Source organism: Corapipo altera, unplaced genomic scaffold, assembly GCF_003945725.1.
Source record: "Corapipo altera isolate COAL_440 unplaced genomic scaffold, ASM394572v1 75, whole genome shotgun sequence".
In the NCBI taxonomy this organism is placed as follows: Eukaryota; Metazoa; Chordata; class Aves; order Passeriformes; family Pipridae; genus Corapipo; species Corapipo altera.
Window position 1 is genome coordinate 7,014,997 of NW_020884887.1, and position 18,453 is coordinate 7,033,449.

Genomic DNA, 18,453 nt, shown 5'->3' on the forward strand with positions numbered 1-18,453 from the left:
GTCCCTTCAGTCCTCAGGGCAGTTTTTAAATTAGTTTAATGACACTGAATATGTGCTTGACCCAAACCAAAGTGACTCCACTTTTATTACAGGTCCTTTAATTGAGCAACAGCTTGTCTCCAGGATTTTGGAGCTGCAAAGCTGAACGGAAAAGGACAGGTAAAACCATTGCTTCTCTGGTGTGACTTTTCAATTAGGGTATTTTCCCCCTGCTCCAAGACGTGAGACTGTTCCAGCAGTAAGGTAGAGGCAGCTGCCAGATGTGATACTGCCTCAGGGTACAATGTGATATGAAGTCAGAAAAACAAGATGTTGGATGCAGGAAACATCACTCGTAAAATTATTGTGTCTGAGAATTCTTCCCCCAATTTTGTTCAAGTGCCTCTCTCCCTGGCAGTCCAATATTTTCGAAAGTGAGCCTCGAAAAAGATTTGCTTATCTAAATTCAAGGACTGCTAAGAAGAAAGTAAAGATCTGAGAAGTGCTTTTTATCTTCTGCCACTACAATTCCACCACTCTCATACCCAAGAACACTGCAACAAAGAATAGATCAGTGAAGAGAATCACCGAAATCCAGAAAAGTGAAGGTGAAAGGAAGGAAAAAACCCTTTAAAACCTTACTCCAGCTTGGCCTTCCTCAGACTCTTTCTTTTGACTATCATGTTACTCACTTTGCACAACTTCTTTCCACAGATACTTTTTTCCTTCACCAGGTTCCCTACCAGGCAATCGATTGGGGATTTAGCTGCCATTAGTAAGCAAAAGACAGCAAGGTAATTGGGAATCAGGATGTCAGAGAGGGAGAATTATTTGCTGAGTGATTTATTGATGGTTAATTCTGTACTAATGTTCTTGCACACGCCGAGGTCATATTACTCACAAGCAGTTCATACCAAAGCAGTTCAAAAAGAAGCTTTGTTCTAATTGTATTCATATAAATACACACTCTACAACAGAGCAGCATCAGGATATTTGCCATATGCTTGTCTGACTTCTCTACCACAATGGTTTAGTTTCTAAAGTCTGTTCCCTACTGCCATATTTATTTGATTTATACGTAAAATTTGTAGAATAGTCCCATCAGAAAATGAGTCCTTAAAGCATCTTACAAAATCTATAACAAAAAATATTCACCAAAGGACTCCCCTGTGCTATTAGTATTTATACTGCTGTGGTGCCTGAGGCCCCAGCTGAGATCAAGGCCCCGGTGGTGGCCAGTGTACAACTAGATAATGAGAGACAGGTTTCCCTCACTGCCCTGCAACAACCAAAAAAAAAAAGTTAAATAGACTGAGAAAAGGTGGCTGAAGAAATAGATCTCAGAAAAGAACCCACTTCTCCTATTTCTAAGTCAGGGACCTCAACAATAAGATCATGTGAATATGTGCCCAAAACATCACTGTCAGATACCCATCAGGTGGGTGACGGATAGGTGATCCTGGCACAGGTGCAGAGAGATCCCAAGTCATATCTTGCCTGTCAAATGTCCAAAACCTGAGTTTGTGGACAAAAATAACCTTCCCCCCTCTCAGCTGCTGGTTACTGAAGAAAGAAGAAGATCCCAAACCCAGTGGGGCTCTGTAATGCAAAATAGTTGATCTGATGGGGTGTTGCAATGCATTGCATCAAGCAGGAGCAGAAAGGCCTCTCTTAACAGAGTAGGAGCTCTATAGAGCTCATGTTACTAATAAGGCATCATTACTAATTTCTTCCACTTCTTAGGTTTGATTTAGAAAATCATTTGTAGACAATGATAATTCATCTACTTAAGTTCTTAAACAGAAATCCACAAATTATGCAATTGATTCTGCCATGCCTGAGACAACGGGACTGTCTTGAGTTTTATCTCAAAGGATTATAATGTATAGTTGGCAAAATGTCAATTCATTACTATTCCTTTTCACAAGCCAAAAAAGCTATGTTAAATTGGGGTTAGGGCTGACCTTACAGAACAGCAATTTAGGGTAATACCAATCCCCTTACAAACACTGTATCACAAATCTGTTAAAATCCAAAAGGTCAAAATTAAGGTTAAAATTACAGAAAAAGAAAATATATATTATTGGTATGGAAATTCCATGCAAACATTCTTGGGTCTGCCCACTTCAGAAAAAAAAACATGTGAAATATCTCTTTTTATAAGTCATCATCAAATGTCATTAACACTTTGTCTCAAGATAATATTTGTTGTCACTAGAAGACCTCTAATTCTACTGGCATAGTCAGAGAAAAGAGTAGCTTTTAATATCAGAAAAGACTGAAAGAACTTTGTTTAGTTAGGGTAAATCAAGTAAGATTTATTTAGGCAGGAGATATGATTGTTCCTTACAAACATTATAGTTTACAGAGAGGGAAGGGTAACTATTGCATTAAAGCACAATGTTAGCACCAGAAAGAATGGGAATAAATTATCCATGAGTGAACTTAGCTCTAAGTGAGGAGGATCCTGGCTGGCAGGGCACTGACATTCTAAAATAAGCTTATATTTGGAAAGTGAAAGCTACAAGTTTAACTCTGAAGGGACAGGTTGATAAATTCATTAGATGAATTATATTAAGGGGTTTCCTGTGACAGTACTGACCTGAGGTAAATGACCTGGGAGATCTTTTTCCTTGTCCATAATATAAGTAATGCCCAAGCTGGTTCACAGGAGAGAGAAGCAAGAATTCATCTTTGTTAAGAGCTGCCAAGGCTTCATAGCTATTTTAATTAGCTTTTTTTAAAAAACAAAACAAAACAAAACATGGGCATTCAACTGTGTACAAATTAATACTTCATCATGACTGAGATCAATATGAAATGGCAACCAGTCTGAGAAGTGGAATTCATGTGGCATTCCCTAGAGAATTCTCTGTATTTGCTGTTTTGGCAGCTTCTACCACAGAAGGAACTTTCAGTTACTAAGAAAAACATGGGAAAAAATTACCATTAGGCCCATTAAATGAATTTAAATATAGCCCTTGTGTGAGATTTCTATGAATTTTAATTTAATGGGGAATGTCTGTAATGTTCTAGTAAATGTTTCTGGACAAGGAAAGTCAGATGTGGAAGGCAAAATTTATTGAAGAATCTAGTCCTTCTTTCTTTTAAGTTCCATAAGATTAACTGTTTTCCTTGTAAGTTTTTGGAAAATTAATTCTGCCATCAAAAGTAAGTGCTGCATTTACAGGGAGAAAGATTTAACAAGCACAAGAAAATGAATGAACCTGTGCTCATATGAAGCATCCAACTTCAATCATTTCACAGTGAAAAACATTTTCATGGCATGGATTTTTAAGTGCATCTGGCATTTATGAAAGGAGGGAGACCCTGAACTTCCCACCTACCTTCCTGAAACAACTCTCAGTACAGAGCAAAGATAGCCTTTTGCCTTCAGATTTTCTTACTGTTTTCCCCTTTTTCACAGCAAGTGCTGTAAGGGACAGTCAGATGAAAAAAACTTTCCAAAAATATAGTGAAGGGGAATGATTGTTGAGTAAGAGAAATGATTGTTGAGTGTTGGCTATTCTCAGTCCATCCAGGATACAGGGAGGTTCCCAGTTCCTTCTGAAAACTACTCTGAACATCACAGCCCTCTATTTGCTATAGCCAAGAAAAAATCACGTCATCCCCCATCAGCATCAAAGCAGAGACAGGTGAGTTTTTTTCTCCGCAAACTTTGCTACAACTAATTACTTTTTTTTCTTAAAGGCTTAGAAAATATCCTGAAGCACCTTTGTGACAGGAACAAATGTATTAGGAGAAGCTGAGACAGTTGCTTTTCTTTTAACTCCGTGATTTTTGGTGCGCAAATATCCAAGAGTCACGTGACTCCGTGTCATTCCACACGACTACATGAAACAGAGTAAATCACTGAGGGCTGTGAAATGTTGCCATCTTTGGGGCAATGGGTTGTCCCACATTTGGCAATGGTAGGACTAATGCTTACCTTCAACTTTTCCATGTTAGAAACTGCCTTTGTGAAACCACCAGATTTCAGTACATCACAAAACTACAAGTTTTCTGAGCACAGGAAATGTCTGGACTCACTCCAACAGGTCAGTGTAGAGGAAGGACAATGGACCTGTTGGAGCAAGTCCATAAGAGGCCATTGAGTTGATTAGAGGGATGGGGCACCTCTACTACAAGGAAAGGTTGAGACAACTGGGATAGTCCAGCCTGGAGAAGAGAAGGTTTCGTGCTGACCAAAATGTGGCCTTTCAGTACCTGAAGGGAGCTACAGGAAATATGGAGAGGGACTATTTACAAGGGCCTGGAGTGACAGGACAAGGGGGAATGGCTTCAAACTGACAGAGACTAGGTTTAGATTGGAAAAAATTCTTTACTGTGAGGGTGATGAGACCCTGGCACAGGTTGCCCAGAGAAGCTGTGGCTGCCCCATCCCTGAAAGTGTTCAAGGCCTGGTTGGACAGGGCTTGGAGCAACCTGGTCTAGTGGAAGGTGTCCCTGCCCGTGGCAGGGAGATGAAACAAGATGGTCTTTAAGGCCCCTTCCAACCCAAACTATTCTGGGATTCCATGATACTTGTTCCTCACTCAAAATAGCTCAGATGAGATTTCATTAAACTTCACTGGAAGTGATTAATTTTCCTGAAATGCAGCATTATTTCTGCCCCTGCAGTTTTCTGCAGAGTCAGGGAACTATTATCAGAATTATGGAATTGTGTCTGCCTAACGAAATTCACATCAGTTTCTCCTATTTCTTTCTGCTTGCATGGTTTTAAAAAAAGTAATACTCTTGTATTGCAAAGTGCATTTCCAAGCACTTGGCTTGCTACTATACAATTAGTGATTTTGTATTAGTACCTACAGGCCCAGAGCCAAATAATAAAAGTGAAGGAGAGAGAATGAAATGTATATGCTTTTTGTGATACCATCATAGGTAAACAAAGAGGGAAAACAAAAGCACCAATATGAAGCTGCCAGTAATAATTATTGGGTGGGATGTGAGGTACACAATGGACAAAGAATGAGAAAAAGCATTCAGTGTTCCAATGGCTGCACTTCATAGGTGTCTATAAGACACTTCTCCTTGAAGCTCTGGCATGTTCAACTTCCAGGGGTTACTCAGTGTTAGCCAAGTTGTAAGGCTTTGCCAGCCTTTAATCTTGAACTGGATATTGAATATTCTTTTATCCTGAAAGAAACCTAAACCCTCGTGGTGCTAGAATATTTAGAAGTCCGGTAAGGATGAAGAAAAAAATAATTTTTCAAGGATGGGGACTTTAGATCTAATAAATGTGAAAGGTCTAATAAATCTGAAAACATTGCCCTTCCTTCTCTCTGTGGAAGCATTAACTGGGATTCTTTTTCTAGTTATCCATTTTCTCAATACTTATTGGAGGTCAATACCTTTCAGCCTTCCACCCTTCTGCAAAATAAAGTTGAAATTAATTCACATGTTCTACAATTAACAGAAATGCAGAGAAAACCGTGTATGAAGAGAAACTGTGAACTTCTTTTCCTAGAAAGCAAGACATAAAAATAGTATTAAATGAGATTTGGGGTTTGGTATGGAAAACACTGCAACAATTCCTTAAATAGGTAATTTTTTTTTAATTTAAACAAGATTTTGTGCAAAAGTTATTGAAATGAAATGTGTGATACTGTCGGATGGGGTAAGTAACAGCTTACATATTGCAAAAGGGATCTTATATCAGGAGTTCTCAAACATTTCCACTTGAGGAAATAGATTTTCTCGTAGATAATTCTTCTTGCTTTTGATTATAAAATATCTCATGTGTATCTAGGGTAGTTTGCTTACATAGAATCCAAGTGCAAGCAGGAAACAATTCATACTATTTTACATTGTCTATTAATTAAAGCAGAGAGAAATTAAGAGGGGTCACAAAAATGTCATCTCTTTGAAACAGCTTCAAGATACAGAGGAACAGACATGGACATGCAAAACCATACAAGGCAGTAAAAGCCAGTAAGACACAGAATAAAACACAAGGTGAATTAGTATAACGTGCAAATGAAGCACAGGACACACCTTTGAGTGTATTTATTAATAGAGATTGGTATATGTAGAACAACATTTTTTCATCCTCATCCTGAGTCAAGTAAGTAGCATTTAAGTAGGGTTTTAATTGGGCCTTTTGTAGACAGAAATGCTGTTTGGGAAATTCAGATTTGGAGTAACTCTTAAGAGCTGGAATTTTCCAGTACTGCAATTTTGCTTCAGGGGGTCTTTGCTTTTATTGAATGGTCCTTGGGTAGGAGAAAAGTAAAACATAGCCTTGGCAAGGAAAGGGGATAACGTAAGAGAAAAAGACAATGGTGCAGGAGTCCATGGCAAAAAATCAAAGGCAGGAGTTGTTACACTCATCAGATTGAAAGCAGTGAGGAAAAAAGCAGTAGCAGCAGGACGTATCTGTGAAAACAGGCTCATTGTTTTTGTACCCTATTATACTGAGAATGTCTTACTGGCAGTTTTATATCAAAGTTTTTGTCTTGACAACTCATTTACCTACAGTTACATAAAAAATGAATATTGGCACATTCCTTATTTCTTGGCCTGTGTCTGACATTAACTAATTAATTAACTAATAAAATATCACTAATTGCAGAGTACAAGCCAGGGTTCTGGAATATTTATTTTGATAGCAGATAGCACTGCAAATCACTGGTGAGTGCTAAGAATGGAGCGTAATCTGATGTGTTTTGCAGACAGAAATGCTTTGCCTGACAGAGCATCACATTAATGAGGCAAACTACGACTTTTGCACAGTGGAGAGATCAAGACGTAAATATCAGGGTGTAACCCTGGAGAGGAAAATCCTCTAAAGACTTGTTGAAAGATGTGGTATCAAATGAATTGCTTACTTCTTAGAGACTGCTTTGATATTTATTGGTTCAAATTGCTCCACTGACTCACTCTTGCATAAGCTTTCATGCCCCATTTTAATCTTGACATTTCGGGAAGCCAGTCTGAGGCAGCGTAATGACTAGGTTTACAAAGGATCAAAATGAAAAAGAAGAAGCTGAGCTGTAATAATTATAGCCTGTGCAAAAAAAAAAAAAAAAAAAAAAAACCAAAAAAAAAACAACACTGAGAAAACAGAGTGAGAAATGATCATACAGTAATGAACGGCACAGCAATGCCAAGATATTTAGAAAATAGAGATCTCACTTTGGGAAATCAGGCAGTCCTGTACTTGTACTTCAAGGTACACACATAGCTTTTAGTATGTGTCTGTCTGAGGGTGTCATCTCTACACAATTTTCTGAAGACACATAGCTGAGATCTTGTGCTGAGGGGCAGCATCTGAGAAATAGGCTTCTCTGTTCACTGCTCCCTGCACTTCCACCTGTCTCATTGCTACATGTAACATGGGATTTATTGTTCAATACTGGGCATAACTGTGATACTGTGACCAGGCAGTGAACTTCACCCAGTGCACTCCCTTCAACAGAACTGTAGCAGCTGAGAATGGGATAAAGGTATCTGTAAGATATTTAGGGGAAAAACCTGTCTTACCACATCTTGGGAGGACCGTGTTTCAGGGTAAAGCAGAGCAAAGTGAGTTTCCAATTGACCTCTAAGATATTGTATCTTGGTCTATCTCAGCTCCCCGACAGATGGATAATGGTGGCATTTTGTTGCCCACTAGAACAAAGTGCATCCAGCGTTTTTAAGACTCCAGAACTGGAAGCATTCCTGTAGTAAACACTTTCAATAAGGGAAAATACCAACGTGCTTCAAATATTAGTAAACAAATGATTCAAAGCAGACACTGAAGCCCACAAGGACAGTGATTCATTGCCTCAGGAATTCATGCCAATTTTAATTTTCACCTGAACAATACGTATAGCTGGTGGATTCACTGGAGCAGTCTGCAGCTCCCTCTCTGTCACTTCTTGGTCTCGTTGTCTGGACATGCATTTCAGAGTTGAAACAGTGAGAATGAAATCAGAAATAGCTGTGGTTAACCCAGTCATTCAGAGAAAAACATGTGCTTTAGCATCCAGAACAAATGTTCCTACTTGGAACTGCTGGTGCTCCTTATTTTCCAGTGTGCTCATGAGATCTGGACTTCCTTTAAGCACATCACAAACTTAGATTTCCAGCCCTCAAGGGCAGAGATTTCTCTGTGTTTCTTGATATATGAATTGTCCAATATTGTTCAACTGTTCAGCATTCTTAAAAAGTCCTGGAGAGTCTGAGGCACTAGCAGGAGGAGAAGAAGGAAGAAGATAGAAAATCCCATGTGTCTGTCTAGAGCAGATGCACAGTCCTATTCTAATAAACTGGATTTCAGTTAAAATTTCATTGTAGATGTGCAATTTAGAAGCACAACACAATCTGGATTAATAAATTGTTGGGGAGATGTTTCAGGGAGTGACATTTGAAGTTGTTTTCCCTTATGTATTGTTCCATGCAATTCTAGGAGGTCATGTTGAAAGCTGGGGTAAAAGAATGCTGTTATGATGGTGTGACCTGATTTTTCCTACACATCTTGGTCTAGATAAAATTTTCACCTACCTCATAAAGTAGGCATAATCATGCTCTTAGCCTTGCCAGTGAAACCTGGGAATCAATTTACTGATGCCAGGTCTATTCTGCACAAACACAGAGACACCTTGGAGCAGAAGAAATCCAGCAGTCAGATTGTCTATTATTTCTCATTATTTTGGAGTGTAAAATCTGTCAGCTTCTCTTAAAAACATGAGCTAGAAAAACAATGACCTTTTAAAACTTGAGTTTTCAGTTTAAAGTTTGTCTAAAATTCTTTTCTTTAAATAAATTTTGTAGTGCCCAACTTCAAGAAGAATAGCTCCTCTACATGTCGTATCAGGTAAGAAAATCTTTCAGTATTCACATCTGGAGTATTTGTCTCTAAGAATGGAGAGGAATTTGGAGTATTCATCTGACCTTAAATATCTACAGCGAAGTAAAACCCAGTAAGATGTGGAAATAAATGGAGATTTTAATGGTGCTTCTGTTCCATTCCACCTTTTAGCAGAAATAGAGTATCAGGTTCTCCCATCTCTGTTTAGCTGGGAAGAACTACTTTAAATCTCTGTGGGCAGGATGGGAAGGCACAAAACTACTGACCCCACACTGAATCTGGTTTTCTCTTTCTTTGGATATACATGATTTTACCTCGAGACTAAATGTATTATGAACCTCGGTCAGACAGACATAAAGGAGATAAATGTTAGGAGTGTCAGAACAGGATCTTGACAGTTCATAAGGCAAAGTGTGGGGATATGATTCACAAACAGAGCCATAAATGGTCTGTGATTATTGATTCCCCCTTGAGCTGGAATGAATCCTCCCTGGAAGTTCGTTGAGCGTTAAATACCGTTGATCAACATTTAATATAGATCAGTCTTGATACAGATCTAGGCTGGGCTTAATTTCTTTCAGCCCAAATACTCCCACCTCCCTGAAAACATGTGATTAAACTGTTCTGATTTCTTTTTTAGATGAAGAACTCTGTCTCCACTGAAAACAAAAGAAGGTTCTGTCGCAAGACAAATTGAATCAAATTCTCCAGGAGTTTTTTGGTTCAATTAAGCTGTGGGATAGTCCATATCAAAGGTGCAAATCTCTCTATGCATTATAGGACCACAGACAGGGATGTGGCAAAAGGTAAAACTGGGAATTATGTCTTTAAGGGCTCGTTGGAGACACTTGTAATCTCATTTTATTGGTGGTACCCTCCCCAACATAATGAACTTTGATGAAATAATGAAGTAGCTGTGGCGCCTGTGAAACTGAGCAGCAGCTTTGCCAGCTAAAGACCTCCCATGAACACAATCGCCCGGGCAACAACTCTGCACTGCAGTGAAGCCAGAAACTCTGGCAAATCACCTCTTCCCGTCTCTTAACTCCTTGCAATTCAGCTTTTCAAGCCTTGGAAAAAAAAAAGAAAAAAAAAGAAAAGATTGTCCACTTAGGTCTGTGGTTGAGGGGTATAGTTTAAATAAAAATAAATCTTGTGAGAATCCACTGCATAGTTTTAAATGGCTCCAAGTTCAGCAGCCAGCAAAGTTACAGAAACCATAAGGCTGGCTCTGCCACTGAGCAAGTTCACATGTCTAAGGAAATGAATACATGGAAGGCTTTAAATAGCAATATTTTTAATTCGGCAAGGTTTCCACCCCCTGCCAGACTTGGAGAGAGTGCAACAGATGGTAATAGAAATCTGTAAATTCATCATTGTTGTTTTTAAGAAGTTGGATCCTCGGAGCACAAACATTTAATAATGGATATAATTAAATTCTTTGCTAGTTAGTTTGACTCAAGAGCCAATTGGCACCATAATGTCATTTCATTTGCATAAAATATATAGTAATTCTGATTCAGAGAACTGTGATTTCACAGAGCTGGAATTGCAGATGAAATTAAGGTAAAAGAAATCCGATTTAGCAACATCTCTCTGATAACCTATCTCAGGTTTGGAGTTTAGATATTTAAACTCTAATCTTTTTTAATCAAACTCAGGTCCAAATCAGCTAAAGGCACAATTATTTTCATTATAATGAATAATTTTGAGCATTTCCAGATGATTAAATGAAGATGTCTTCAAGTGACCTGATTTTGATAGATGATATTAAACCAAGTCTGAAATCAGACTCCCCTACTGGTGGCAAACCCATGGGATAAACTATGAGATTTTTGCTGTCTTGATGATGAACTGTTTTAAGAACTGCTTACTGCATTTTTGGTTAATATGAAGTGACCTTTGAAAACTTTACTAAAAATTGATCCAGATGTTTAATCTGAAGATCACCAAGCTGGTCAGTGATCAAATTTTCATTTTGATTGAGAGTGAAAATGTAGCACTTCCCTATTTGCCATGGTTTGGGTTGTTTTTTTTTTTTCAAACAAACATTAAATTATTTTATGTCTGAAACTGAGGAAAGCTTTCTCAGATTGCTTATTTTTTTGAATTTTCATTTTGAATCAGACTTCATGCTTTAATAGGCTGGTTCTCAGCAACACTTGAGGCAATAGCATCTGAAAGTAAAAAAACAGCCAGGTTTACTGGGAACGTTCAGATCTTCAACCTTCATTAGGGCTCCTCAGGCCATGTATTTGCAAAAAAAAGTTGAGTGAAGTCCTGGAATGACACCTTTCTTCTTTTTCCCTGCCTTTAGGCACTCATCCCTTTGCCCTGCAGCTTCCTCAGTCATGTCTCTCAAGAAACTGAAAATATTTGACTGAAATAAGTAAAAAGGCTTTTTTTTTTTTTTTTTTTCCAGTTTTTCCCTAAGTCAAGTGAACCTCCTGTTCTGGTTCCATGACCAAGTCCTGAAATATCTGTGCTGGCACAAGTGAGAAAGGTGATACCTACAGGATAGGGAAGAGGAATGGGATAGAAGAGGTAGGATAGGAGTAAATGGCTAAACTCTTACTGCTGCTGAACTCCAGAGTGCCACACTGGAGCCCCATGGTCCAAATGCCATCCTACTCTGAGGTGGGGGAATACTCTGCTGTGCAACAGTTCTCCCCAGCACTATCCAGCTATGGCCAGAAATATCCCAGGCTTTGGGTGGTTTGGGGTCTTCCTGAGGCTGTGCAATCTTGTATTCATCTATAAATGGGATAGTTGCTCCCCGCAAAGATTTGGCAGCACTTCAAGAGGTCAAATCATCCTTCTCCCACTCAACAGAAGCATCAGCTGTATCAATGTCCATGAGGCCATTTCCATCAATTTGTGTACAGGATTGTGGGGGAGGATGGGGGTATTCAGGGTCTGTGTCATTCACAAAGGAACCAAGTAAACACGACCAGGTCAGAGCATCTTGGAGCTGGGAGTAGTCATTACCCTGATGTTGTGGTTACAGAGCCTGAGATTGTGCCCTTTCCACAATAAGTCTCTGATTGCTCATGAAAGCTTTTGGATGTTTGTGGCAAAGGATTGGTGACTTAGTTTCTCATTGTGTGCGTGTCAGTGGGGTCGGTTTCCTAATGCTCCTGGGGCAAACTGAATTCTAGCTATGCCATCTAAATTGAACTGTAAATGCAAGGTGAGCAGCAATTGTGTAGGCTCTAACCCACCTCTGTTCAGTTGTCAGTGAAGGAACAGCTCCCCAATGTCTATTTTACATGAAGAAACTAAAAGTACATGGTGCCCTTTTAATCTGAAAACAAAAGAGAACAAAGGCAAACAAATAGAGGCCAAATTATCTAGCCTTGAGATCTGAGTTTTCTCCATATTGAACTTCTGGTACCTGCTTAATGAGCCCGTGTTGCTGCTCACTAGTGAGTGAGAACAAAGAAAAGTGACTCATGCTGCCTTGTTATTGTTACATAATCTATACAAGTCATTTATTTTTATGGTTAATTACTGGATTAGTTAGGTATATTGGAAATGTAAAGAGATGTGAAGTTAGGAGAGATTCACACTGGTGTCTGTTAAACTCTGCAGAATATCTGTGCCTATAATTCGGAGGGAAATCTTCATAAAGTACATCTCTTTTCAGGGCTGATCACTTGTATTAACACTTCTGTGTGCAGCTGGATTCCCTTCTGCTTCAATAGGCACTCACACTTAGGGTGGGCAGAGCCTTTTTTACAGTCACAAAACCTTCTTTTTTACCTCTCTGAATCATTCCTGCTGAGGGAACTTAGAGTCAATATGTGGTTCCTTCTCACATGAGTACAGAGGGCTATTTGTATAGTCCCCAAAATCATTGTCTGTATTAATCACCATAGAGCTGTGAGAATATGTGCTATAAATCTTTCCAACTCAACTCCTAGAGGTTGGTTTGTGTTTTTTATTAAAATGTAGCAGCAATAATTATTCAGAAGTGGCTGAATGCATCTAACTATGTAGTAGACATGCAAGTATGCATTTGAAGTTGAAAATATCCATTGGTCATGAAGTGACCTAAACTGGGGTTACATGCTGAGGCATCAGTTTAATATGAAATTACTCCTATGTTTTTATTGTAATGACCAATTAAGGATCAGCACCTCAGAAACCTCAGGTGGTTGGTTTACATGAAATAAACATCAACCTTGAGAATCTGCCCTTTTTGAAATCCTAACGCTGATGTGCTCTGAAAGGGTCAGCCCGTCACCATGGTGTTGGCAGGGCTGAGTTGTGTTTGGCTGCCTGGTGCCGATACTTCCCCAGTGCCAGAGATTAATTATGAGCAGGGAAGTTGCTAAGAGCCCGGGGTAAACACGAATGCTCCCTGCTTTCCATACAGCTCCACTTCAAAGCCACGCAGCGCTCATGAAAGTGCCCAACGCTCCTCTTCGCTCCTTTAGCAACATGTGGTGCACGGGGTGGGAGTCATATTGTGTTCTTTTGGGTCTTTTTAAAACAAATTTTTATTTAACCTCTGCTTTGACCCAGCACATAAGTGTGTTGCCCAGATATGCTCCATTTCAGTTTATTTAACCAGAATGTTTGCTTACTCAGTGACCACTGGAGGGGAACTACTGTTCTTATTAATTCCACAATGGGTATTTGTTGCTTCTTGTTTTCTGACATTTTCTTTATGACCATAATTGCAGAGTTCTTGTTTTCAGATAATAAATGCACGTGTCTATTTGCTCAGGTATTATGTAATTGATCTCCAGCTATTAATTAAAGATCTAGACTCAATGTCTCTGAACCTGCCTCCGGATATTTGTCCTTATTGTGTCATACCTTGGATGCACAAACAGGGAAACCACATGCAGCTTTGCATGTACACTGCTCATTCCCTTTAATAAAGGAGTCTAAATTTGGGAGTTGCAAAGAGGGATTATACAGAGCACAGAATATTTTTCTGATGGGATTTTTATTCTTCCTTCTTTCCCTGGGCTGCCAGTGTTTTTCTTAAGATGCTGACTCGCAAGTATAATGAGCTGTTTGCTCTGCACTGCTCTCCAAAAGCCATGCACACTAAAAGGAGTTTATTTTTCCTTTATTGCTGTTGCTGTTAATAGCAGGACAGACTATAGTTGGCACTGGGAGCAGGATGAAGATTTCATGGGTGAAAAGAGAAATCAGAGATTGCAAATCTATTGCAGAGAAAAGACGGATTGGTTGCTCTCATTCCCAAGAGCCCATTTGGGAAAATATGTTATATGATCCTGTGAACAAATTGTTACTTTTCCAGACTAGACTGTTTTCTGTGTAAACACTTTACTGTAGCAATGTACAAGAACAACACTTTCAATCCAAAACTCAACAAAAATAGACACTTCAGAACATTTGGAACTTGTTAGACTCCAGAAGGAAAAAGAGAAAAGGGAGACTGCAAAATAAAAAAAAAAGCTTTTCACCTTCTAAATGTCCTCATTTTTAATTTTTAATAATCTAAAACTCCTGTCAGAGAGCTCTGAAGCTGTTCAAAGCAGAATGGTCCACATATATAGCGAAGGTACAGTTTAGAGAGGCAGAAATTGTATTTGGTCAACTTAGTAAGTCATTACATCTGAAGAGCCGGGTTAATGAGCTTGGGAAGCTGGGATTCGGTTCCCGGCCCTTTCATACACTTCCTGTTCCCCTTAGGAAAATCACTGAGCACCTTTGTGACTCAGTTTCCTTGCTGCCAAATGAGAATAGCATTTTCTGACCACACAGGGAGTGTGTTTGAGAAACAGTTGAGTACCTTAAGGGATGGAGCTACAGAAATACATAGTTTTATCACCAGCAGATGCAACTGGAACTGGTGTATTTCACTTCAACCAAACAATTTTCAGGTGAAGAGGCTTCCACTGGAAAATGCTGGTTCTATGGAACCAAAATGTTTGGTGGAAAAGAAATAATTTTACTGTGTTATGATGAAAAATTTGCTAAAGATTTTGCTTTGAGACACTTCAAGATTGTATCTATGCAGTTAACTATATTATTTATCAGTTATACAGCAGACAGACAGTGCTGATCTCATCAGAGCCGAGTCCTTCAACTTTTTAAACCTTGTGTAGACCAGAGGGTGTTCCTTAATGTTTCTAAAAGTTAATTTTTAAAATACTGTTTCGCTTGAAAAGAAAACCTTATTTCTTCCTGTCCTTGACAAAAGGATCATCACTAACCCCCAAAACAGAACAAAGGTTTAGTCCTCACCCTTCTTAGTGATCATAGCCACCCAAAGATGTGCAGGAGCACTATCTTTACACAGACTAAAGTCATTAACTTTATTTCATGCTCTGGGAGTGCTGTCAGCAACTCACAGTGAACACATGTTAAAATAAGAAATTAACATTTCTGGCTTGGTCATGAGCTGGAAACACTGGGTGTTTTTTTAAATTTTTCCATTCCCTAGACAAATTAAATCTTTTGCTTCTAGAGCTGTTACAGTGATCATCTCTCTCAGCATTTGCCTTACTGAGACGTGGGCATGTCTGTCCACTGCTGCTTGGGTTACAATGCTGAAGTCCCGTGGTTCTCTACACGGAAGACGCACACAACTCCTGATACAGCACTATAACATTTTGGCATAATTTCACTCTACATAACAAAATAAAACCCATGAGAACACTGGCATAATCTTTTGGCTCCATAGGCTTTGCTGCCGCAGGCTCAGCTTCTGAAGGTTTAAGAACTTTTATCCCAGTTCAGATAATATTGCCAAAACTCAGGCTGTCGACTATATAAAATAATTGCTTGTCCAAGTCTTTACAGTCTCTACACTAGTTTAATAACAAGTAATTAGTTGAATAAGTCCAATTAATGCCTTTGTAGAGATCTGAGATTGAAGCAAGATTGTAGGTCAAGTTTAATTTTAAAATACATTAGAATTTCTATCACTCTGTACACACCCAGGGCAAAGCTATTATGGGCTTTCCCATTAATACATATGAATCATTGTTTGGACTCAGAGCCCAGATCAAACAATGCATGTGTTTAAATCTCTAAAGCCTATCTAGAACTGAAACATCCTCTGTAAATGGGGGCTTCTTTTTTTTTTCCTTCCTCTAATAAACATGCTCTAGAGCCAGTGTTACCTGTGAATGAGGCTTGAAAGGAAGTTACTGCACAATCCTGCAAGTGGAACAGTGCCTCGAAACCCAATTAAACCTTAATTATTAGATGGTACTTCACGGAGGGTCCACAAGCTTTTTAACAGTAACTATCCCCATAAATCCACACCTGACCAAGGCTGTGTTTTTCAGAAGAGTGACTGGCTTCAGAAGCTACTGGGATTCATTAATGGATGACTCTGTTGCTTCAGGGCTCTGACAAACACTGCTCAGCTCGTGTCTCACGCTATGGCAGTGCACAGGCAGAAGCACTCAGTTTGTGCAGCTTTCTCACTGAAAAGCAACGTTTGCTTTTAAGATTAACGGGCCAGGCAAGGAAAATTTCACAGCCCTCTAAAGGAAATGTTGTCAAGCCATTATAAGTACAAAAGGACATGCAGCTGTTTTGCAAGCCAGCTCATTTGCTAAGTGTTATTAAAAGCTCGTATACCTCCCTGTTGTGTTGTTCTCATTATTAAAAGATAGACAATATCATAGTAATTGGAGGTGTGTACTTTAAGTGCTGTTTCTATCCTCTATCGCTCCTCTTGGTGGTCAGAGCCATCTGTTCTTGTCCCACACTGACAAATTTCCTCCAAAGTGGCTTTTAAGTGAATGGTTAGGTTAATTAATGTCTATCTTGGACCACTACCAGATGTATTCTGATAGTAAAGTTAAGTTTTAAATTGTTTTTTATATTTTATTGACACCGTTCTGAGGATCCCAGAGAGATTATTGTTCATTATGTCAGCTTCAGATTCTGAAGTTTGTGAGATAATAATAATAAAAATAACAACAACAACAGAAATAGGAAGTGTAATAAAAAATCACATTTCTATCCATGGATATTTAAAAATCCAAAATAATAACTGTGATTTGAATGTTATTAGAATTACTTTTATGACTTCCAGGTCAGTTTGAAACATAAATGTTATGCCAAGTAATGTAAGGAAATGTAAGGTCAGAAAACAGTCTGTAGTTGCCCAACCAAAGTTCATCCAGCCCAAATCCTGTGTTTCTATGAGGCAAACAAAGGTACAGAAACATCCTTCTCATTGTACACTCTCACAGCTTCCAGGACTAGAGGATAGGGGGACTTTCTGATCCAGAAAACTCAACTAAGTTATTCAGAGCAGCTGACAGACTAAGGCTACTAAAAATGTAACTGTCTTTTATGATTTGGGCCCCGCACTCCTCACAACAGTGACATCCAGAGCTTGCTGACATGTTTTGTGAGCAAACACTTTTATTGCTGATTTGAAGGTTGCTCCCTACTAAGTTTAGAAAATGTCCCTTAAGTCTTGTGCTGGACAACGAGAAATGCAGTTTAGGTAAGGTAAACTGACAGCAATCATCTCAGTGGGTTATTATTGTTTATGATGTGTAATTTAAAAGCCAGATTTTACAACAATTTATGGATGCAATTATGCACCTAATTTGCACAGTTATTTTAGACTTATGTATAATATTGGCTAACTGCGAGTTCAACTGGGCTAATGCAGGGCTGGAACTGCACCAAATGTTCCCTGGTGTATTTTTCCAGAGGATGATGCCACATTTAACATAATCTCTTCTAACTACAGTGAACAGTAAGTCAACTCTACTAATAGTTTCACACCAAATACAAGCCACATTATTTTTCAAGGTGAGAACATCCATTATCTCAATAGATTTTGTTTTATAGGAAAAATCTTTTGACTTTGTAGTCTGGCAGAAATGTGCACCAGTCAGACAAAAATTTAACAGCACAGAGTGACTGAGCTGCTCCTATTAAAAGGTAGGTCACAGTAGCAGCACAACTTATTTTTCATTTGGATTTTCAAGCTGATTCACTGCAGAACACAGAATGCATATATATAATGCACAGATGTATGTGTACATTGGCTCACCAGGTTGCATAGCAAGGGCTTTGGCAAGCTCCTTAAGAGACCACAGCCTCTGAAGTGTGCAAAAGGCCACTGCTTTGGACAGGCTTGTAAATCCTTACTTGTCACACAAAACACATTAAAAAAGAAGTGTTGCAATTTCTGCTGTAACCCTGCCCAAAGCCAAGCCAGCCATGGGGCCAAAAGTTTGTCCACGAAACTTAAGTTATTGAAAAATTTTCAGGAAGCTGCTTTGGTAGTTCAAGATGAAATCAACTGAGTGTTTAGCTTTGCCCAGTGTAACACTGGGGAGTAGAAAGCAAAGGGGTTCAGAGGGGAAGGGTCTCTCTATTGCTACAAAAGCCCCAAGGTAAGCAATTCAACTAATGGCAACAACAAAATAGAAATAAATAGAAAAGAGCAATTATAGCACTGTAATGACTCATCCTGGTGGTTAGACAAAATACTTACACAGCTCAACTGAACTGAATACTTTGTAAAAGAGACTAAACTGTAGACTATCCCTATGAAACTGTGTATTACACTGATTTATGGGGTGACCATATGGCTGTAAATCATTGACAGAGTTCTTGTCTAGCTACATCATGGTAACAGAATGATCACATCACATAGCAAGATATAAATGACTCATTTAATTTCATGGTAAGAG